Here is a 25,666-nt window from a genome sequence, read left to right as displayed (position 1 = left end):
CCAGGCTAACGCGGTAAAACCTCATCTCTACTAAAAATACAAAAATTAGCTGGGCGTGGTGGTGGGCGCCTGTAGTCCCAGCTACTCGGGAGGCTGAGGCAGGAGAATGGCGTGAACCCGGGAGGCGGAGCTTGCAATGAGCCAAGATCACGCCACTGCACTCCAGCCTGGGCGACAGAGCGAGAGTCCGTCTCAACAACAACAACAATAAAAAAACAAAAACAAAACACACACACACATAGCAACAACTCCAATATTCATTGTTACTGTGTATTTATATAAACTTTGTATAAACAGCCCACACATCCTTGTAGGGCTATTTTACCCCTGACATATGATGCTCAACCTAATTATTTACATTACAAAATATATTCAAATAACAGCACCCAAGACCTAATAACAATTTGGATATGAACTATGGCTTATCTTTCATCAAAGCAAGCAAAATCAGGAAAGGTATTTATAAATTTCATATAGAAGCCCTAAGAATGTGAAAAATATTCACAACTATGACTAATGCAGACAAATAATAAACTCAGAGAGGTTAAGTGGTTTGTCAAAGATCACATAGCCATTTGGTAGCAAAACTTATTTATCATATGGTCCAGTGTTCTTCCCATTATTCCACATTGTTCCCCTCTGCTAATAGGTTAGGAAATATACTACTTAAAATAGTAATGCTAGGCATCAGATAAACAGTGTAAAAGAAAAACCTGACTTTGGGGAAATAGAATTTCTAAAGAGTAACACATCAAAGAACAAAGTATGTGTGTAATTTGGTGATTACATTTTCCAGAAACTGGCAGAAGATATTTCACTAGTTCAAAGAAAGCCAAAGCCAAAGGTTACACTCTCGGTTAGAAAACAAGAGCAATTTCACTAGTATCAAAATGCCCAATCTGACAACTGGCAGTAAAAGCAGTCTGTCCACTGGCTGGCTGTTCATACTGGGCCACATAGCTCAACTTGTAAAGGCTATAATTCTGAGTTATCAGTTTGTGGATGTAAGCTTTAAGCAAAGCTCAAAGCAGCAGCCCAGATCATTTCCTCTGTCCCCCTCCCCAACCCCTTTTTAATGAAGCCACAAATTCAGTGGAGTCTGGAGATTTAAATTCTAATCATTTTCCCTTTGCCCTTTAACATTGGTGCTCCCAAGGGAACCTTTACTTCCAAGCATTACTATTCTAGGACCCTGAATCAATAATCCACAGCTCTAAAAGGCAAGAATGCCAAGTAAATGCTGTTTTCTTCCTCCCTCCTCATCCCAATTAAAGAAAATGAAATTTATAAGGCTATGGAAGAGTCTCCAATACAAGCACTATAATAATAAAACCACTCAGAATATCTCAAACCAGACTAAACAAAATACTGCATTCAACTTGCACACAGCAACCATGTGATAATCCACTTGACTACATTTAGGAAGAATGCTTCCCAAAAGAGGACACTTACAACTATGATTGTCTTTCTGTCCCTGCTCCCCATCCAAAACTACCAGGCACCAATACTCACCTTATTCCTCGGTATACAATGAAATCTACCAGACCACAGCTCGATACTGCTTTACACAGAGAAGGCTGGTGGTGTGGCAAACCAATCCAATATTAAGAATAAAAACAATAATTTTAATTTTCAATTTAATGAATATTTATTGAACATCTCTTATATAGCAAACCGTGAGCTACATGCTGGTGATAAAGTTAAAAAGAAAAAAAATCCAGTCCCTGATCTCAATACTCTCATTAACTAGTAAGATAAAGAGACAAGGGAACAAACAAAAATCTAACAAAAATCCCTTAGAGTTCTACATAGTCCTTCATAACTTTCATAAAACCTTTGTATCCTTTAAAGCTCATTGATCCTCACAAGAGTCCTGATGTAGGTAAGGCAATTCTTACTGTCCTCACTTAACAGGTGAAAACACAAATTCACTGTACGGAATTGTCATGAATAAGAGCCAAGAGTCATAACACACCACAAAGCTAGTGCTCACAAAGAATGAGACTGTATTTAATGAAACCACACATACTGTTGCATCCTAATTACATGAGACAGCACAGGCAGAGAGTGAATAGCTGTTACAGGAAAACACTGCTGAAAGGATGACCAAGTAAATAGTATACAAACCAAGGATGCTTTTGATAGACATCAAGACTCTGTGATACACTGTAACTCGACTGAACCATTACTGATTTGTTAGTGCTGTTTTGGGTCTTCTATTTCCTTCAATAATGTCACCAAAATTCTAGTGTTAGAAAATGTGCCACAAACATGAAAAGCTAAGAAACACTGACTTAAGAACATAGAGCTAGTAAGTGTAGTATAACATCAAGCTTTTGTTCCCTCATTCTATGTTCTTTCTCCTACAAAATACAGCCCCAGACTGTACAAAGGAAATCCAGGTCATTTGAATTTCACTTTGGAAAGGAATCCTTCAACACTCTAGAGGGCTTTGAGTCCAGGATCTCTGGGTGTATCCCAAGTCTCAAGTAGCCACATAATAAACCCTAGAATCCCACATATACTCAGAATTTATTAATTAGGTCTGAACATTTTAAAGGCACCAGATCAGGCTGGATCCCCCAAGAGCCTAGTTCAGATGTAATCTTCAAGGTGACACATGTTGCCCCCAGACTGACTCCAGAAACGTGGGTACTGTAAGTTGCAGTATAAACCTGGTCAGGCCAGAACATTGGTCCCCGCCCCATTCCAAATCAAAGAGGATCTGGTTAAGTGCCTGAAACTGTCATCCTGAGAACTACAGAGCCCAAGTGGTTACAGTAGCCCCACTTCTGTGGTCAGGAGAGATGCAGAGGTGGCCAGGGCTTGTGCTCAGTGGAGACAAAGAGAGGGCCAGAGGGGGCCACTGTGGATTAAATACAGTGGCCCTGCTTCTGTGCTCAGGAAAGATGGAGAAGGGGCCAGGGCCTGTGCTCAGGAGACACAAAGAGGAGGGTACAGGGGGCCACTGTGGATTAAATGCAGTAGCCCCACTTCTGTGCTCAGGAGAGATGGAGAGGAAGCCAGAAGAGAAGAAAGAGAAAGAGACAAAATAAACACCAAGAAGAGGAGGGGCAAGAAAACAAGGGAACAAAAATTAGAAGCATGAGCATAAAGAAGGGATGAAAGATGTGAATCTGCTCTTCCTTCAGTCAGCCTTCATTTCTGTGAGCCTCTCACAGTGTGAACACTTTGATAAACTGAGGGTGACTCCAACATGTAAGGCATTATTCCTCTCTAAACATCATTGCCTCTAAATGCAAGCCAAGTATATCTAGGGCTCAATCAAATAAATGGTGCTTTGTTATAATGCTGCAGAAAAAACTTGCTGTGTTGAATTTACTGATCTCTAATATGGAATTTCTAAATGGATTTTTCAAGGTAATTTTTGACTATTCCATTTTTCACTTTATATGCTGACTTTGGAACCTACCCCCCAAATAAGGTAAAGCTTCATAATAATATTTTTCTCAAGGTAAACATGACCTATCATGTAAGCATTGCCAATCTTTTATCATTAATCTTCTTTCTAATTTCCAATTCATCACTTCTATATCTTTCTTGTTACTTAATTTAAAATAACAGGACTACAATAACTGATTCAGATATATGTGGTTTTTAAACTTAAACATGGACTACAGAAATCAAAACAGTTGTTTGGGAGGTTTTTTTGCTTTTTTTTTTTTTTTTTTTTTTTTTTTTTTTACATTTCTAACTGTAGTGATCAGGCAATGAACATTCATTGCATTGGTGATGATCCTAATATATGATGTACTTCAACTCTACCAGACTTTTTCATTTTCCAGCCAACTGTCTCCTGTCAGCCTTTGTTTGAAATTTCTTAACTTCTGGGGATTGTTGCCCAACTCTTAAAACCATGAACCCTGCATTATCTCTGTAAAATTTAAATCCCTGCCTGTCTACTCCAGCTACCTAGCTCATTTCTGAGCTCTATCCAGTACAATCTTTGTATAAGCTGAGACTAGAAACTTTTTTTTTTTTTTTTGAGACAGGCTTGCTGTGTCACATAGGCTGGAGTGCAGTGGCACAGTCGTAACTCATTGCAGTCTTGACCTCCCCGGCTCAAGTAATCCTCCCTCCCACCTCAGCCTCCCAAGTAGGTGGGAATACAGGCATGCACCACCATACCTGGCTAATTTTTTTTCAGTAGAAACGAGGTTTCACTATGTTGCCTGGACTGTTCTCAAACTCCCGGGCTCAAGCAGTACTTCACCTTGGCCTTCCAAAGTGCTGGGATTACAGGCTGAGCCACTGCGCCCAGCCTAGAAACTTGTATTATCAGCCTAAAACATAACTAGAAATGTAAATTTCTATAATCACACTAGTCGATAAATTTATCTTAAATACTATCAGTTCAAAGATAGTAAGTTTTTAATTATTGTTGCTTTGTATTATCAAAATCACTATATTATTGGTCCATATATTATCCTTCAAAGCACTCCATCCCTTGTCTCGCCTCACCTAGCCTCACAACAATCTGATAAGCCATCCTCATCTACAACCAAGAGAAGAAGTCACCAGATATTCAACAGGCAATTTTTAAAACAGCCTTCCATAATAATAATAGAAATATGCATACTGTAGAAAATTAGAGAATACAGATGAGCAAAAAATCTTAAAACAAACATTTCATATTCTCATTCAGAAAAGATCAGCACTGTATGTATATCCTAGTAGTTTTTCCCCCACCCCATATACACATATTTTTATATATGCATTTTCACCAAAATATTTCACTCTACATACTTATGCAATCTGATTTCCAAAGCCAACAATCTTCACCTTTCCATTTCAGTAACTCTTCATCTTGTCTAACTCCTAGATGAAATTTGGTTATTCAAGATGGACTCCAGCTGGTATGTTCAAATTTATACCAAACCTATAACCATCATCAACTAATTTTTACTGAAAGCTCTATCTACCATGCCAGGTATGACCTGTCTTCTTCCCTTTGCCATTGTGCACAGCTCCAGTCCTGCTCAGCATCTCAAAGAGTGCCAGGACTCCTCCTTTTTAAAAGATACAAATACATATTCATCAAGCATTGAAAAGGCACACATTCTATTCTTATTTTAAATTAATCTTTTAGTTTATTTAATCCTTGTTTATATTTGAATTGAGAAAGAAGATGGGGTATTAAGGGTAGGAAAGACCCAGTACACATATAGTTCTATATAGTAGTGGTAGTAGTAGCAGTGGCAACAGTAGCAACAATAATACCATCACCCTGCACTTGGAAATGTCTCCTTATCCCACACATACAAAATTTAAAGCAAAACAAAATCCTTTAAGTTTGTAAGCAGCCTTTCCCAAAACAGAACTTGCGAGTTAGAGGCCATATTGTTCAAACTGATTGAGATATAAATGAATTTTGTGACTTAATATGTAAATATTGGCTAAAAAATTTAGGATAGCCCAGATGGTAATAGCAATAGTGCCAATTCTCCAGGCCACTTTTTAATGCATTTCTAGTATTATTATTTCAGTTTTTTATATTCTAAACAAGGATACATAAGAAATCCAACAAGAGTCCAATCTAATTTCTTCAACTCTTAGATTCAAACATTTTTTAAAATATACAAATACACATTCATTGAATACTAAAAGGGCACAAATTTTTTAAGTTGATGTTTTAGCTTCTTTACTTCTTATTCATATTTGAGTTGAGAAAGAAGATAGGAGTAGTAAAGGCCAGAAAAATGGAAATCAGGGAAGTATGATAAGAAAGATGGTACAGAGTTGTTTATAGCCTAAAAAGAAGTCTAAGAAGGAGAAGCAGGAAAAGGAAGAGAAGGCGGGGGGAAGGAGGAGGGGAAGGAGGGGAAGGAGGAGAAGGAGGAGCAAGAGGAGGAGGAGGAGAAGTAGAAGGAGGAGGAAGAGAAGCAGAAGGAGGAGGAGGAGAAGTAGAAGGAGGAGGAAGAGAAGCAGAAGGAGGAGGAGGAGAAGCAGAAGGAGGAGGAGAAGCAGAAGGAGAAGGAGGAGAAGGAAGAGGAGGAGAAGAAGAAGAAAGAAGAAAGAAGGAGGAGGAGGAGGAGGAGGAGGAAGAAGAAGAGGAAGAAGAAGAAGAAGAAGCAGCAGCAGCAGCAGGAGCAGGAGGAGGAGGAGAAGGAGGAGGAGGAGGAAAGAAGAAGAAGAACAACAACAACAACAACTTCTTCCAGCTGAACTATCTTCAGTGGGCTAAAGTCTCCTAATAAAGACCAGAGTCATTCATTAAAAAACTAGGCCAGGCGCGGTGGCTCAAGCCTGTAATCCCAGCACTTTGGGATGCCCAGACGGGCGGACCACGAGGTCAGGAGATCGAGACCATCCTGGCTAACACGGTGAAACCCTGTCTCTACTAAAAAAATACAAAAAAAAAAAAACACTAGCCGAGCGAGGTGGTGAGCGCCTATAGTTCCCGCTGCTCTGGAGGCTGAGGCAGGAGAATGGCCTAAACCCGGGAGGCGGAGCTTGCAGTGACCTGAGATCCGGCCACTGCACTCCAGCCTGGGCGACAGAGCGAGACTCCATCTCAAAAAAAAAAAAAAAACAAAAAAAAAAACAAAAAAAAAAACACTAAACCAGGGCCGGGCACGGAGGCTCACGCCTGAATCCCAGCACTTTAGGAGACTAAGGTGGGCAGATCACCTGAAGTCAGGAGTTTGAGACCAGCCTGGCCAACATGGTGAAACACCATCTCTACTAAAAATACAAAAATTAGCCAGACCTGGTGGTGCGTGCCTGTAATCCCAGCTACTCAAGAGGCCGAGGTAGGAGAATCACCTGAACCCAGGAGGTGGAGGGTGCAGTGAGCCAAGATCGTGCCACTGCACGCCAGCCTGGGCAACAGAGCAAGACTGTGTCTCAAAAAAAATAAAAATAAAATAAAATAAAATAAACCAGGTCAGGCACAGTGACTTACATCTGTAATCTAAGTACTTTGGGAGACTGAGGCAAGATGATTGCTTCAAGCCAGACCAGCCTAGGCAACAGAAGTGAGACCCCATCTCTACAAAAAAAAAAAAAAAATTTTAATAGAAAAATTAAAAATTAACCATTAGGCTCACAGGAGAGCATACACATAATCAATTAATTTACTGATTGATGATGCCAGACCTAAATATTAACTTGTTGGAAAAAGTTCTATGCATTTAATTCACAACTGCTATGTTTCAGACATGGGATTTTTAAACTAACCCTTTTCTGAGATAAAACCCAAGCTCTCCGTCCCATCTGTTTACTTGTCAAGTTCCCCTAGCCATAGTCCAAATTTAAAGTCTGACTTCAGCGCTAATTACACTTAAATATGTACTCCCAAAGAGTACATCTATCAATAAAGGCCGATGCACTGGAGACTGAGGTCTTCTTCCCTTTAATCCCAGAAATGGTAGAATAGTAATAGCAAATACAATACCACCATTTTATATGAGCTTGTCAGAGAAAACTTTGGAATGGTAGGCCTAGGAGAACATGTTTCCAGTAGCAGTGGGAGATGGATGGCGCAGAAAAACAAGCTCCCGGTGTCCACACTAAATAATGCCTAAAGTAGTAACAGGAGACATAGGGCTTACAAGCACTGTTATTTTATAAAGCATAGAATGTCAATTCACTAAAAGTCCTGTGGTGGCACATGCAATAAATAAGACCTATTTACACTTTTCTTTGCCTAAAATCATCCCCAGAGAGTTAGTTAAGTAACTCACTTCTTAATTCACATTGATCATCACGTGTCATTGGTTTGTGATCTTTGATAACAAGGGCTTTCTGGACTTCTATACCTTAAAATTTTTAGGCACTACTTCTTTTTAGGCCTATCTGTAATTATTTCTCATTTTAAAGTATCCAAGTATAGAACTGAGCAGCGCACCTATGTCAGACAGATCCAGTTTCAAACCTCAGATCACTATGTAGTAATTCTGTGATTCTCAGCAAGTTACTGACCCACTCTTAGACTCAGTTTCTTCTGCCGTAAAACAGTCATTCTAAAACTCTCTCACAGTACTGTTAAAATGTAAAGCAGCATAGTCTTTGCACACAGGACACACTCAGTAAATGGTAACTATTGCTGTCATTAGTGTTGACAACTTTTCTCCAGTTTGTCTATGCCTCTATTTAACTCTATCTGTGAAACTAGAAACGAATTTCAAAAGTTTCGTTTCCAATCATGCTCTTACCAGCAAGATTTAAGATATCTTTTTTATAATAAGTCTAATTACTCTTGGGTCAGAAATTAGCAAGAGGCCTATCTAACTTCTATACAATCTCCCAGTCCCCAGAAGGTAATTTAACCTACGAAAGTAGCCAATCTCAAAAGCTAAAGATGTGCTTTTATATCTCCTTACTGGGCTTAATCTGTTAATTAAGCAAACCAGGAGAAGTACACAAAAGTTTACCTCAACCAACTCTTGCCAAACTTATAGAGAGAATATAGAACATGATCACCAGTCTTTGCTATTGGCCAACAGTCTATTGTAACCAGCGGTAGAGACTAAACACAACTACTACAAGGCTGACACATGGAAAAACGATTGGTCCAAAACATTTTGTCTTCATCATATATGATTCCGTTATGAATAAAGCTGTTTTCCTCCTTAGAATATTAATAATACTAACATCCAGAAGAAGATGTGACTTAGAGAATGGGCAGGTGGATTCCATAATGACAGTTCCACTCATAAAATGGACAATTGCCCTGCACTCTTGTTAAATATGACACCAGGATCTAAAGTCAAAGCTTTGCCAAAAAAAAAAACAAAAAACAAAAAAACAAAAAAAAAGGCCGGGCGCGGTGGCTCACGCCTGTAATCCCAGCACTTTGGGAGGCCGAGGCGGGCGGATCACAAGGTCAGGAGATCGAGACCACGGTGAAACCCCGTCTCTACTAAAAATACAAAAAATTAGCCGGGCGCGGTGGCGGGCGCCTGTAGTCCCAGCTACTCAGGAGGCTGAGGCAGGAGAATGGCGTAAACCCAGGAGGCGGAGCTTGCAGTGAGCCGAGATCGCGCCACTGCATTCCAGCCTGGGCAACAGAGCGAGACTCCATCTCAAAAAAAAAAAAAAGCTTTGCTAACATTTATTCATGTTACCTTCTGTTTTAGGTCCTCTGTACAGATACCACCCTTAGCCTGGTGTCTCCATGAAGGTTCATTTTGCCCTTCCTTCAGCTCCCTTAACCAAGTGTTTCAGGAGAAATATTAAATCGATGCCTTCAACTTCCAACATACCTGGCAGCCCATCAAAGCTGCCTCTTTAACTGTAAATGGTATCCTGTCTCACAAATGCCCATTTTGTCTGCTTCATGTATAACAAGGGTGTGAGAGGCTACAGGAGAGTATTAGACAGGTTTTACTCAGTTTCTTGCCATCAGAGGTAAACAGTTTTGTATTGTTCAAAACAGTCATGGGTCTCATTTCCTCACAAAAACAATCTCTACAGCTATTTACACCATAGGGCTAAGGAGGTCAGTCAGTGCTGGAAATACAATTAGGGAAGCCAGACTTTTTTTAAGTAAAGAAACATCTGCCCAAAAAGCTTAAGTAACAAGCCTCCATCACCATGTGGCTGTGGTTTGGCTTTTGATCTCTTTTACCAAATGACAGACTCCAGAGGCAAATGACATATAACTACTAACAAAAAGATATCCTAAATATTAATTTAAAAAATTTTAACTAGAATATATGTGTTATTTTTTAAGATCTACACACAAAAAGCAAATAGTGGTGTTGGTAGATGTGGACCACTGTTCTACACGCATTCGTTATCCTCTCCAATCACCTGCCTACGTGTCAGCCCATCCGATTCTCTCCTCTCCTGCTTCCCACTCATGGCCTGCATCCCAGGACTTAACCTCCAGTTTCCTCCCTCTCTCTGTCATTCTTTCTATTACCTGTTTTCCATTCACCCCTGATTTCCTCACTATCTTCTCAGGTGTACCTCTATGACAACTTATTACTAGAAGCATTAACAGTGGCTTCACTATTAGGTGTCAAAGTCCCAACTGTTCATTTTATATATCTAGGAAAGGCAGAATTTTAAGGGAGATGAAGTTTGGAGAAGTGAGGATGATAATGATCACCACCAAGGGTCAGAAAAGGTGGGAGACAGCAACAGCAGAAATTTGTTTTGAGTCATATGGGGCTGGGAATTACCAATGACTGATGGCAGCAGGGCTTGATTATTGTTACTTTCTAACACCTCCTGAAATGCATGGTGTTTTTCCTGTTTGCCCATTGGTTCACTATTTAATAGTGTGTGTTGTCGAGACAAGAGATTTTATTGACAGCTCTGAGCAATTAATAAAGAATTCTATCTTCATACAGGGTTTTCTTGAACAAGGCTCAATTTACTTGGTATTCAGTCTATAAGATCATGTTGATTCTGCTAAAAGGATCATATGTCAGTTTTTACTTATACACAATTCATAATGCAGAAGGTTTTTTTAAATGATTTTGACAATGTTTTTGAGATTTAAAAAATTAAAACATCCTATATACCTAAAAATAATTTCTAAGTTCCTTAAGACTATGATTATGATTGCATTAAAAATATTAAAATATGTTATTTCTTTCTACTTGTCATTTACTCAACAAATATTCCTGAGCAAACCACAATGTGCAAATGATTGCAATGGGCCCACTGGAGACAAAAGAGTGGTCACAGAGCCTTCCTTCAAGAAGCATTTATAAATGTGTGTATACAAATAGCTACAGCAGAAGGTAGAAAGCATGATGTACCACAAGAAGGATACAGTAAAGTACTCTTGAAGGACAGAGGAAGAAGAGATCAATTTCAACTGAGGGACTCATGGAAAAGATAGTGATGATGAGTAGTTCAGACGAGAGGCTAACAATTTTACTGTGTAGTAGAATTTCAATTTCTGTGAATTTCTCTGGGAAGCTAAATTTCCCATGGAATTTACAGGTACTATGTATCTGTGAGGTAAGGGGCAGGACTCAACTCTGGCCCAGACTGAAGACTGGCTGAAACAGGGAAGAGGTGCTGAAAGCACTTCTCCGTAAGATACGCCCACCAGCACCATGACAGTTTACCACTGCCATGGTAATACCCAGAAGTTACCACCCCCTTTCTAGAAATTTCTGAATACACCACTTCATTTGCATGTAATTAAAAGTGGGTATAAATATGACTGCAGAACTGTTCCTGAGCTGCTGCTCTAGGCACACTGCCTACAGGTTAGCCCTGCTCCACAAAGAACAGTACCTCTGCTGCTGCTATACACTGTCACTTCAATAAAAGTTGCTATCTAACACCACCAGTTCCCCCTTGAATTCTTTTCTGGATGAAGCCAAGAACCCTCCTGGGGTAAGCCCCAATTTGGGGGCTCGCCTGCCCTGCATCTTGTTCTTAGTATTCCTGTCTATTACATCTCTCCAGTTACCTCTTCCATTCACTGAAATGAAAATATAAGGGAAAAACACAGATTTAACTCTTAAATACAATGAAATTAGTGAAGGGAATAAAATACAAGCATAATGCACTCAGCTAAGCCTTATGCTCTTTGTATTTGATAGCAATAATCCCACAGTAACTAGAACACACACTTATCTTATTAACGAGACCAGAATTATTTTAATTAGGTATCTCCACGTGCACCAACTGTTAGAAATCAGACTGTTTTGAAACAGTTGTTAATGACTTAACACAGCAAATGTTTTCCCGAATTTCAGGCTGAAATCTATGTTTGAGACAGATGGGGAAGAGCCTGGCCCTGCTGTGTAGTGGAAGAACAGCCTCATGGGCCTAGAGATGCATTTTCTACCGGGATCCAGCAAAACAATCCCAGGGACACATAGAAAGATAATAATAAATTTTGATAACATCTGTTACATTAAAAGTTTGAAACCTGGCACTAGTAAACCCCTAAAAATTGGGGAAAATGCTTTATTTCAGAAACAAGTGTCTAAATTTCAAAATCTCAAAACACCTAATGAGAACATCAGAAGTCCAAAGTCTAATCCTAGTCTTCTGGTTAACCTGGGTGAGTCTGTGCTCTCCCTTTAGCAGACCCTCCTCTTAGACAAGAAATCAGGACTCATATGGAGTTCCTCTCTATGCTTTACTTCCTCTGGGAAATGATTTTGCTTTCAGTTTATTGTTAATTCATGGAAAACCTTTAAAATTTTGGAAAGGATATTAAGAAATTTACAAAAAATTTTACTGGACCAATTTTGGCCCTCTGAGGAGGCACAAGCCCTAGAAATTCTAACCTGTCTTAAAGAGGTATGTGGCCTGCCTGAAGCAAGATCAAGATGTGTTGAAAAGCAGTAATTACAAAAGGAATAAATTTTATATTTTGACAACTGTATAAGTTCTATTCTCTTGCTCCTTCTTAGAAGGTAAGTCTCCAACTGTCTATGCACAGCAAACACATTAAAAAAGGGGGGGACACAATAGTGGACATTAATTTATTCTGACTTATTTTAACCTAATTAGGGAGAAAAGAAATAAGAGTTCCCTTCCAACCTGTCTAGTCTTTTCTTAGACCTGAGACAAAGACAATTCTGGAGAAAGCAGGAGAAGAAAAGCAAACACAAGCACAGCAATACTAACTTGCAAGGCTTACGGTATTTTTGTGTCTGACATCTCTCCAAGGCTCTGCTGAACAAAGGCCTTTCCCCGACATGCTTATCCAGTATGCCCAGGTTCCCAGGTTTGGGAATATGGAAGAATTTTTACACATACATACACACACACACACACACACACACACACACACACACACACAGAGTAATGCCTTATAAAAGGTTTTAGTGTTTAGATTACACAGATTGTCTTGATTTTCTATATGGCTGAGAGTCAAGGTAGGTATGGCTTAGTAATCCACTTAATTGCTTCACTGCCTGATTAAATTTGTCAGAGCACTAATCTTATTTTACAAGAAAGAAAAACATTACAGTTGTTACAAGTGACAGTAACATTTAGTCTACATATTTTTGCAGTATTATGGGCTTTGTGACTTGCACATATAATGAATACAAGGAAAAAATCACCCGCTGACAAATTCTTATCTCCTCTATTTTTCTAGTTCTAACATGGCCAACCACTTCTATTGGAACATAATGATCAAAGGGCCATTCTATTGGATCTGGCATTATGCCAAGTATACAACCCAAGGAATTAAATTGAATGTCACATAGTCAACATCCTTTCTAAGGCCACAGGGTATCAATTAACTCTTAGAATGACAAGGAGAGGTACACTTGGTTCTGTTCAATAACAGTATTCTGGAAAAAATTGTTTATAACTTCTTCCTAACCTCTCTTATATTTTAGTAATTTCTCTTATATTTGGGTTATATTATGGGACTAATAACTGTGCATTCAGCTTTCTGTTTTCTCCTTTTTTGTAAACACATTTCTATAGAGTAGACTTAATTCATAAGATGCTAGGAAGCCGACTTCCTAAGAGTTGCACAGGATTGAAAAAAAACAATGAGTCACGTTTCTAAAACATCACTATTTATGTGGCAAATACACAACTTTCCAATCCCATTCCTCAATGAGTTGTTTTAGTTCCTCAGGAAGAACAGGGAGATTGAACCATGTGTCTTCCAACGTCTGTTCCACCCAGAAGATTCCATATAATTCTCAAAGTAATGTTTCACTTCATAATAAACACAATTAGAAAACACTTTGATGAAAAAAGTCCCAACTTTCTTTTTCTTCTTTTTTTTTTTTTTTTTTTTTTTTTTTTTGAGACGGAGTCTCGCTCTGTCGCCCAGGCTGGAGTGCAGTGGCCGGGTCTCAGCTCACTGCAAGCTCCGCCTCCCGGGTTCACGCCATTCTCCTGCCTCAGCCTCCCGAGTAGCTGGGACTACAGGCGCCCGCCACCTCGCCCGGCTAGTTTTTTTGTATTTTTAGTGGAGACGGGGTTTCACCATGTTAGCCAGGATGGTCTCGATCTCCTGACCTTGTGATCCGCCCGTCTCGGCCTCCCAAAGTGCTGGGATTACAGGCTTGAGCCACCGCGCCCGGCCTTTCTTCTTTTTTTAATAGACAGAGTCTCACTCTGTCACCCAGGCTGGAGTGCAGTGGCATGATCTTGGCTCACTTCAACCTCTGCTGCCCAGGTTCAAGCGATTCTCCTGCCTCAGCCTCCCGAGTAGCTGAGATTACAGGCACCTGCCACCGTACCCGGCTAATTTTTGTATTTTCAGTAGAGTCAGGGTTTCACCATATTGGTCAGGCTGGTCTCGAACTCCTGACCTCCGGTGATCCACCCACCTTGGCCTCCCAAAGTGCTGGGATTACAGGCATGAGCCACCGTGTCCAGCCCCCACTTTCATTTTGAAACTCAATCATAAGCCAGTGCTTTTCTACAGATGCCTTACAAGGACTACAGGCCACCAACATGTGTTGTAAAGTAACCTGCAATTAAAATGAGCTCTTCAAATGAGTCTTGAACTACCACATCTGAAAGAGAAGGTGAACAAAGTGAGCTACTTCTCATGCAGGACAGATGGTACGGTTACTCAAAGTCACTTAAGAACTAGACAACAGTATATCTTGCATAGAATTTCTTCAGATCATGTTTTGTTATTCATTAAACTTAAGGCTGAATCTCATCTGAGCTACTGCAGCACAGAGGAATCAGTTCCAAGCTTCCAGCTGCAATTTATGACTCTTATCCTTGCTTCCTTTTCCTCCTTGTAATGTTATACAATATCCACCTTCAAAATGTGGGAGTTTTACATTGCCCTTTTCCTGCTGTGAAAAAATAAGTGATAATCATGAGAAGAAAAATAACAATTCTTAAATACTACAGTTCTTAAACTTAAAACTAAAAAAGAGATCATTCTCATAATCATGTCTATTGTTTACTGACATGTCTATTATTAAAGAGCTGAGAAGTGTATCTTTCAGAGACAAAGAAATTCAACCTAGCAGTCATCTAATTCAATATCTTATTTGATGCCAAAATCCTATCAACAGTAGCCCTACAATACAAAGCTGACCACGTCTATTAAGAGAAAATCACAACTTCCATCAGCAAAGCATCATTTCCTGAGACCATTCTAACTCTTTGGAAGTTCTTCTTAAATAAAACAAATAAGCCAAAACATGTTCCTGTCATTTCCATCACCTGCTCCTTGTACCACTTTAAAAAATATACACACGTTAATATATTATATATACATATGCTATATATGTTTATATGTTACATATAACATATATATAACATATATGTAAACATAGATGTGTATATATATAATTCATATGCCATAAAATTAACCTTTGTGCTATCTTTTTCTGTTTTTTTTTTTTTTTTTTTTGAGATGGAGTCTCGCTCTGTCACCAGGCTGGAGTGCAGTGGCATGATCTCAGCTCAGCACAACCTCCGCCTCCCGAGTTCAAGCCATTCTCCTGCCCCAGCCTCCCAAGTAGCTGGGACTATAGGCGCACAGCACCATGACCAGTTTATTTTTTGTATTTTTACTAGAGACGGGGCTTCACCATGTTGGCCAGGATGGTCTTGATCTCTTGACCTCATGATCCGCCCACCTCAGCCTCCCAAAGTGCTAAGTGTTTTTTTGTTTGTTTGTTTGTTTGTTTGAGACACAGTCTCACTCTATCACCCAGGCTGGAGTGCAGTGGCATGAGCTCAGCTCACCACAACCTCCACCTCCTGGGTTCGAGCGATTCTCCTGCCTCAGCCTCCTGAGTAGCTGGGACTGCAGGCATGCCCCACCAGACCCAGCTAATTTTTTTATTTTTTGTAGAGATGGCATTTCACCGTGTTGGTCAGACTGGTCTCCAACTCCTGACCTCAAGTGATCTGCCCGCCTCAGCCTCCTAAAGTGCTGGGATTACAGATGTGAGTCACCATGCCTGGCCTGTGCTATCTTTTAAGACAATGTAGAACAAAGCTAATTCCTCTTCCATACAATAATCTTTCAATGACTTGAGGAAGTTATTATATTCCTCTTCTTACTAAACATAGGCATTTCCCTCTGTCATTCCTCATATGAAGTAATTTAAAATCACCTCTCTCATCCACTCTGTTGGCCTTGGTGACTATTGTGAACATATTCTGGTTTATCTATATTCATCTTAAAATTACTTAGGCTTTATCACAAACATGCTGAATAATGAATAAAAATAAGTTATGGAACTCTAGTAAATATTTCATTGTGAAAAGGAACATAGATTGTATTAGTGTGAGAGAGAAGAGGAAACTGTGAATCCTAAGCACAGACCTTAGTAATCAACAGAAGATGTGTGGGATTCAGAAAGAATGAGGTCATTCAAAAAGGAGGAATAGCCAAGTAGGTTGAAAGGAGTCCAAGAGAGACTAAAGCAATATGAGGATAACAAAACTGGTATTCAGCAAGATTACAATCAGAAAGATATTTAAATGATGAATTTAGAATACATTTGAGAGGATGAAAAGATAAAATGCCTAGAAATAGAAAAAAATAGTAATTTAGTGAACTAGCAAATAACATGAATTTATAAGGTAGAATTCTTTATTTTTCAACCTTTTCTAAAGAAAAGAATTTCCATCTTTAATGATGTAAAGTTCAATATACAATGTTTTTCGTTAATAATTCTTACCTTGAATGAAATTAAAACAAAACAAAACATGAAGATAAACTGAACAACTATTTCTAAAATGGTAATTTTAGTAAGCTATAAATAAGACTTCATTTTTATTCAATTCCTTTATTTTCAAGTTTGTGTAAGAAATAGATGGACTAAGTTCTCTTGCTAAACAGGTAAATTTTTTATATTCTAATGAACACCTGTTCAGTAAGTATTATTTTTAAAAAATTGATACCCCAGAACAAATTCTTCTAATAGGTTTTAGACTAAAGCAGTGCATCTTTGTAATGTTTTGTTGTCTTCAAAAATTTCTCTCAAGTCCAGCTTTCAGAGTGAATAACAAAAACACTTGGAGATCCTAGCTATCTGGTGCCAAGAAAAGCAACTACAGAGTTGTTCAACTCTTATGAAAAGGCATTCCTACTCACAGAATAGCCATGTTTATCACATTTAGAGATCTAAAAGAAAGCTTATTCCAAGAGTCCATTCTTAATATGTAGTCTTAGAAAAGAATTCTGATTCAGAAGAACATTCTTATCCTTCCTCAGAAACTCAGAAAGAGGTTCTGCAAAGAAGATCTGAAAAAATTCATTAGAAAGCATGCTTATAAGATAGCACCATGTTCCCTGATAACCAAATGAGAACTACATCCTTTCCAAAAAGGCATAGGATTAAATAATGCCTGCAGGAAAGTGCTGGTTTCACAGCAACAGTTATAATGTCAGTTTAATAGCTTTTACTATTGATGATCTCTATGGTTGCACAGGCAGTGAAAATAGTGCCTTAAGAAGAATAGTTCCAACCACTATATACCTAGCAGTGTATAAGCAGAAACAAATGTACTACCTGAATTATTCAGGTTTTCCTTACAAGAGATATGAGAAACAACCAAAACCAAAAATTCCTTGTTGCCTTCTGAGATCTAGCCAACAGAATCATAACATACAGGTTCAAGGATCTTGCTCTCCAGAAGTTCTACACCCTGCTGGTTCCCTAAAATAAACATCCTACATCAACGTTATTTCAAAATAATCAAATATTTTAAAGTATTACAATTTCAACATAATAAAAATACTATGGTCACTAGAAGTAATGAAAAAAGAATAGTAAGGCAAGTTCTATAAGTGGGTTGACACATCACTGATGCTTATCCCCTGTTCTAGTTGGTGAAGGAAGCTAGGATTACACAGGTTCTCCAAATACATGCCTTGCTAAAGGACACAAAACTGCCTTCAGGTATCTGAAGATCTGTTCTGTAGAAGATGAATGGAGGCTGTGCCAGATGGCCACAGCCTTTGTCACTTCTTGGTTACAACTATTACAAACTGCCTTGGGTTGCTTAGCAGACCTTCCTGCTACCTTTCTCCACAACAGCTCCTTTTCAGTTCATCCTCCACCATGCAACCATGCATCCTCCACCATGGGGAGGGAGGAGAGGGCAGAAGCGGGAGGAGAGAAGAGCTCATGGTTCTCTGCCAAGTCTGGAAAATGTCTATTGAATGTTTGCTGGCTCCTAAAAACCAAAACTCCTTAGCCTGGCATACCAGTGCTTCACAATATGACCCTATCTAGCTTTCCAGCCTTGCCTCCTTATGACTTCCAATCAAATGCATGATGATTCCACTACAATGCTCTTCTCTCCCTACTAGATATGCCAGTTGTTTTCACAATTCTGTGCTGGATATATGCTTTCCACACCCTTCTTCCATTTGACAAAATTTTATTCCTCCTTTAGTGCCAGCTTTGCTCTCAAAGTTAGTTTGTTAGTCTACTGCTCTTACATTCATTTCACAGTTTTAGCATGGACTCTGTTTTTGTGTAATTTGTTTTTTGTGTATTTAGGCATGGTGATGCTTAGTGACAGAAAAGGGAGGAAATGGGGCAGGTGGGCTGCAGAGACAATAAGGTAAAACAGAGTGGTAGGCAAACTTTCTCCATTTAAAATATTTTATCTAAACCCTTGGCTATCAGCTTTGTGATTACTAAGGTCTGCGCTTAGGATTCACAGTTTTCTCTTCTCTCTCACACTAATACAATCTATGTTCCTTTTCACAATGAAATATTTACTAGAGTTCCATAACTTATTTTTATTCATTATTTAACATGTTTGTGAAAAATCATCTCACTCACTGTGTTATTTATGTATCTAATGCCTAGGAGCACATTCAGGTGGGTTTCTATGAAGAATCCAGGCACTGAAATGCTTAATCACTCCTTTTAGAAAGTTTCTAGTCGTCTGATGTGCTATCAAAAAACAATGTAAACTGGATTTTATTTTCATGAAATACTGAGCAATAAAACTGGATATTATTGCTTAAATGTTGCAATGAACTCTAGTACTTACACCAATACCAGAGGTAGCTTGGAAGCAGTCACAGGGGTTAAGGAGAATTAATTTTGCTATAGAAAAAGGTAACTTATTTTAAATTTATAATGCAGGAGAAATGCCTTACATTTAAAAACACTCTGTCAAAAATTATTTAGAATGCTAAAGAAACAAATCGATGTTTTCAGTAAATTTCAATTAAGGCTAAGAGTTAAAAAAAAAGGTGGTAACTTTCCACCACCAATGACATGGGCTGTGGACCCATATCATTAATGATGACAGAGCAAAATAAATGAAGGAGGACTTTACTTGCTTTGGGCTGTGAAGAAGCAAAGTATAATGACAGCCAAATGACACTAAACCCAAAAGAGAGGTGGAAACTATGTTATCTTCAAGCTTTGTGGAAAGTATTATAAACATGAAGAGAAGAATGAACAATTCAAACTCAGAAAAAAATTCTGTTTAATCCATTTTGAAACCTAGACACATGTCAAAGCTTAGATGAGCTTAAATATTATTCTTATTTTCACCTATTTCTGTCAATCATTAATACGTCACATCATCTAATTTTGTGTGTCATACAGCACATTTGAAATAAGTCTTCATTTCTCTTCCAAGTACAATGATTAAGTACATAACAGAAAGAAGACTACTCTGGCTTGATCTCCTTTGGTTGGAATTCACACCAGGAAATGACCTTTCAGAAACAAACACCCTGCACAGATGCAGCATAGTTCTCTTGAGAGTAACAATAAATCTGAAGTTGATCAGACTACAACTGAGGAGTTCCTGCAGGAAGGAATATTTGAAACATTTGGGATGCTAACTGCAACCCTCTAAAATAATGTAAGGTGATGGAGAGTATAAGGAGAGCCCAGTGTGTTATGTTCTAGGGAGATGGTTCTTGACAGACTGAGATGTCCCAGAGTTCTATCAACTGAGAAGTCAGTTCTGAGTTGAAACTTGCAGCAGAGTTGGCCTATGGTGGGAAAAGCATTCTGACTGGAGACAGGCAACCCAGAGACATGTGGGTCAGAGATGAAGTGGCAATGCAGATAATGAGAAAAAAGCAGCAGAAACAAGTATCTTAAAACTATAATTTTCTATCCAAGCATTTATATTAGTGAGTGGGTATGGGGAAGAATTGAAGGGGGAAGGACAGGACAGGGATGTAAGACAGTCCCTGAGGGAGGAAAACTGAATATGCAATGATCTAAGAACCAAAAAAGGAACAATATTCTGCTAATTGTCTAATAAATTCACAGTCTGTATAATTCAATTCCCAATTTTGCATGGAAACTTCAAGAACTATCTTCCCTTGAAATAAATGGAGTAACAAGCAATAATCAGTACAATATTTACAACTCTTAAAAAATTTGTCATGAGGTTTGACAGACTTGATTGGTCTACTTTTAATATTTTAATCACATAATTTTTTGAATTATGGAATACAACTAATGATCTAATACTGTATTCTAGTAAAATATCTGAGACAGGTTCTTACCATGTAGCTCACAAGTTTAATTAAAATTGGCCCAATATGAGCACTGCCAGATGGATTAGAAAGTGGCTCTGAGATGACATAGGAAAATGATCAAGGAAAACATGTCAAATGAGAGGAGGGTCTGCTGTATGTGCCAAGGTTGGTATTGGGTCTGAGTTTAACAAAATCCTTAAATGACAAGAAGATATTATCAGATAAATGGAATTCCCTTGACATAAATAAAAGAAATTTTAAATGAAAAAAACAGTTATAGCAAAGTGGAGACTATCCCTTGGAAGCATGCAGGTAAGCAATTACAAATTTTAATAGACAAAAAAAAAGTAGTACAGATTTAAGAGAAAAATCATGCTGTTAAATCAGAGTGAAACATATTTTCAATGTGACTAGAATTATAGTAAGATCATATTTGGAAATTAATAAAAAGAAATTTAAATACAGATTCACTTAAAATAGACAATAGTAATCAAAAGGTAAGTATGATTTGAAACTTCCTTTTAGAGATAGAATAATGTACTGCTTTACAGTTTCCCAAATGCTTTCACATGTATTATCCCTTGAGATGCATACAACAGTCCTCTGAGACAGGCAAAGTTTTACCTAACTTTACAAATAAGAAGCCTGAGGCTCTGAATGGGTACATAACGGATACACAGCAGGAACACAGAAAGACTGCCAGCAAACCTAAATTTACTAACTTCTATTTCCAATGAGAGGAAAGGAATCACACCACTGGATAAAAAGCTTATGCTACTATGGTTGTACATCTTCCTTCAGTGCTTTATCAAGGCATTTCAATCTCCCAAAATTGGGTAAAATCCAAATAATGATACAACTTACTAAAAAAGGCGAAACTAATTTCATAAAATTTAAAAAATACTAAATGTATATATTTTTCCCATTTTGCAACCTTCAATAAAAAGTTTCAGAATGTGTTTATCTACAAAAGGCACTGAACTTTCAGAAAAGCCCTAGAGTAAGTATCTACAAAAGACACTGAATTTTTAGAAAAGCCCTAGGGTAAGAAAGTTTAAAGGCTTTCTTTTAAAGAGGCTCCAACATTTCGACATTAAAATTGGAATTTTCCTAAAACTTTCCCTATCTATTCTATAAAAATTGTCTGATTTTTCTTTACACTGAACTCTAGAAAACACATTGGAGAAGTCAATCTCATGGTTACAAGAAGTACATTCGAGAGTCTTATGTTCCCACCTCTGGTTCCATTAACTTCAGTGTACCCTACTATGGATTGATTTGGGGTTTTTTTCCTTTACCCTTTGAAAGTTTTCCTTTCACCAAAACTATGTATTAATTAAGAGGATATTAGAAGAAAATATCACACCTACATACAATTTCCTACACAATTCTGAACAGTCTCAGAAGATATTGCTCCTCCATGTGCAATTTGATGTGATGGAAATTATTTCAATATCATGTGGTTACCACATACTGAATACAATCTCCCCACCTCCATCCATAAAGAACTTTTTACTTTGCTAGAGACAAATCAGAGGAAGATTTACCAAGCTGTAAAATGGAACTTGTTGTTGTTCTCCTAGAAATACTCTTTTCTTATGTCTATCAATCTTACTGCTTCAATAAAACATGACCCATTAGGGTGAGCTCCACCAACATGACTTGGCTCAGTTTCATCACTCCAAGATTTCAGATCGCCCTTACCAATCTTCACAAGCCATTTGGGAAAGCAAGGCACACAACACTGAAACAAAAGGCTCAATGACATAGTGACATACTCTGCAAAGAGACTGGGAACATTTAAACAAAACCGCAAGACTACGGAGAAAACAAGGATTCAGAACTCCTATGATAAAATTTTATTGCATTCATTTCATCAACAAGTATTCACTGAGTACTTCATCTCTATATGAAGAACATATTCATAGAAAATGCCACATTCATAGCATATCCATAATATTAATAACTTTCCATAAAGCAATACTGCAAAGGAGTTTCTATTAGCAGTTATTTTTTCCCAATTTAGACAGAGTTCAGAAACAGAGGTTTGCTTGCACAATTCCAATGAGAAGTATCTTATGCTGATGTGGACCTTAGGAAAAATAATAAAATCACTGTTCAGGCACGGTGACTCACACTTGTAATCCCATCACTTTGGGAGGCTGAGGTGGGAGGATGGCTGGAGCCTAGGGGTTTGAGACCAGCCTAGGCAACAAAAATTAAAAATTAGCGAGCATAGTGGCTCACACCTGTAATCCCAGCACTCTGGGAGGCCAAAGTGGGAGGATCGCTTCAGTCCAGGAGTTGTAGCCAGCCTGAGAAACATAGCAAGACCCCGTCTCTACCAAAAAAAAAAAAAAAAAAAGACAAGTGTGATGATGCACACTTGCAGTCCCAGCTACTTGGGAGGCTGAAGCAGGAGGATTCCTTAAGCCCAGGAGTTCAAGACTGCAGAGAGCTATGATCATACCACTGCTCTCCAGCCTGGGCAACACAGCGAGACCCCCATCTCGAAAAAAGAAAAAAAATAAGGAAATCTGAAATCACTGTATTCTATGTTTGAGAGACATTCTAAAAAGGTAGATGACATATGGCTGACTTAGATGACTCAGGAATTTACAAGGTTTAGATTCCATCTACCTACCAAACACTGTGGTAGACATGTTCACATAGTTTTATTACCAAGGCATATGCACATGCATTTTCATTACATTAGTAAGTTACAATACCCAAGTCAAGCAGTCAAGCTTCCTGACAGAAAAATGGCACATTTAATTACTAATCTACATTTCAGGCAAAGCTTTGAAAACCCTAATAGCTTTGAGCCTAAATCTTCAAGTCCTCCCAATACATAGATCAGGGACATTGTATGAGTCTAAACCCAGAAATCAAAAAGCCAGCAATTACTGTGCCTTTGAAAATATTAGCCATCTCTTGCTCTGAACAGTACACTACTCTTTGGTTTCTGTAAAATACAACCAACTTCTTATGGCACTCCCAATGCGCTAAAATACAGATCTTTTTACCTTTTGTCTGACTGTAACTAAGAAAACCCAGTTTTAAATAGCATACAAGTATAACCTACAATGGAGGCAATCTCTCAAGATTTGAGCAAAGAAGAATTAAGAGGGAAAACCTTGAGAAGACAGTAATTGGGCCATTGGAGTTTCTTCTCACTAATTATCCCAGAGTGGCCATTAGCTATGTAACCAAGGAGGAAAGTGTGTCAGACTTCAGTGAAGCTGTGTCTTCAGCATCTTATGGAATGCACCCTAAAGCCACTGTGTAATTAACTGCCAGGAAAATGCTGAGCAAGTAGAATAAAGAAGCTATAACAAATCAAATATACTGCACAGTTCAACCCCCAATGACGGCAGTTGAACTGCTTAGAACTTCAAAATACTCAATCAGCATGCATTCCCTTTTCAGAATCTCTAGAAAATAGATTCTTTGAAGAAGCAAAAATACATGCTACAAAAAACGCTTAAACTTACAGAAATTCTCAGCAATATGACTTGCTTTATCTAACTGTCCTTAATAATGGTATAGGAACTTAGCAATCAGTGATGCTCAAAGTGTGGGTCACAAAGAACCTGCAGGGCTTTTCTAAAAGAGCTTCATATACTGGAGTCAAACATAGAACAGACAAAAAAAGAGGCACACAGAGAGAAAGAGTCTCTTAAAGGAATATACTGTGTAGTACTCTCCAATATAACCTTGAGATTTTTTTAGTATATTTTTTTCTATTTAACAAATATTTATTAAATATTGAGCACCTATGTGCTTATCAATAGCTAACAACAAACCTCAATCCCACTTGAACACTGAAATTTCAAGAATCAAATAACTAAATATAGACTGAAACATGTCCATTTGCTTTGAATTTGGAAGTGGCAGAATCAGAAGAAGAAAGGTTTTTTGTGTAAACAATGAAAGCTCATGTAGAAGGTTATCTTCCAAACCTGGCTGAACAAAATCCAAGAGCTTAAAATCAGAATCTGGAGACCTACTCAAGATTTACTGAGACAGACTCTGTAGGAGCAGAGTCTGGAAATATGTATTTCTTAAAGATCTCTAGGCCTAGATTATTATAATGAACAGACAGGTTTAAGAATTAACATTTTGTTGAATCTATTGTCACTGTTAAGAATCTAAGAGCCAAAGAACCCCTATTACATAAGGAATCATAACTAAGAATCCTGTATAACTATTTGAGACTACAATTTCTCACTCTATCAATATTTCCCCCATATCTACTTGTTAAAATTCTATCCATTTTTCATGCAAATTAAGATACTATCTTTTCCAAGAAGTCTTCTCTGATTCCTCAAGCAGGAATTGTTCCCTCCTCTGTATTCTATAGTACTTTATAATATGCTTCTCATATTCTGCCTTGTATTACACTAGGTCCTTTGCATTGATCACCTGATAAGAAGTTAACCTTTTTAATAAATAAAACTTCTCCTATTTAAATATCTGCAGACATTCCAGAACCTAATTCCTTGCCCAAAGTAGATGGTTCACTCATACTTTTTTAATTGAACTAGATTTACATACCAAAAGAGAATTTTAGTATTTTCTTATGAGGGCATTATTAACAAACTGCTGATTTAGAACTCTTGCCGAAAGCATATGATGCTAAACAGCTTATCAACAATCTAAATAAGAAAACAACCACCTTGGAGGCATGGTATGTCTACATTCTGTTTAAACTAGAGCGCTCAATTATAAGCAAACTGATCATGACAAAAGAAACTATTTCACTTTAAACAAAAATCTCACGATCACATTTTAAGTACAAGACTATATAGTTTCTCTTTGTTTTACTTCTTCCAAGTAATATAAAAAGCTAGATACCTGAGAATGCTATTTTTCCAATAGCGCTCTAAAATGAGAGTAAGACTCACCGCTTCTCAAGAAAAAGGCTACAGATGATTGTAAATAAAAGGAAAAGGTCTTGAAATCCATATTACAGGATATTAATTCACAGATTTATCGGAAGTTAAACAATTGAGTTGCCAATCTTATCATGAAAGGCTGATTTTTTTTTCCTATGCAGCAAGTTTAATTTTGAAAAGTTACATTTTTGATTGTTTGGCAGCTACTACCAGTGTTTATACAGCCCTTATCATCACCCCAGATGACTGCTGATTGACAGAACTAATAGACTTTGTTTTAATTATAAAAGAAGACAGATGAAAGCTTTTGGCCAGATGACTAAATGTTCATCTTGAGTAATAAACAGGCCTATTTATCTACCTCTGTATAAAAAATCTACTTTTAATTCACTATTAACTA

The 25,666-nt window shown here is 38.0% G+C and overlaps 1 protein-coding gene across 10 annotated transcripts in view; it reads right to left on the bottom strand.

The window, feature by feature from the left end:
- The window catches only part of TTC28 (tetratricopeptide repeat domain 28), a 727,080-nt gene that overhangs the window by 434,850 nt on the left and 266,564 nt on the right, over window positions 1-25,666 (bottom strand). The gene's annotated exons all lie outside the window — the stretch shown is intronic.

Source organism: Macaca fascicularis, chromosome 10 (genome assembly GCF_037993035.2).
Source record: "Macaca fascicularis isolate 582-1 chromosome 10, T2T-MFA8v1.1".
Taxonomy (NCBI): Eukaryota; Metazoa; Chordata; class Mammalia; order Primates; family Cercopithecidae; genus Macaca; species Macaca fascicularis.
This window is presented reverse-complemented; position numbering and strand designations above follow the sequence as displayed.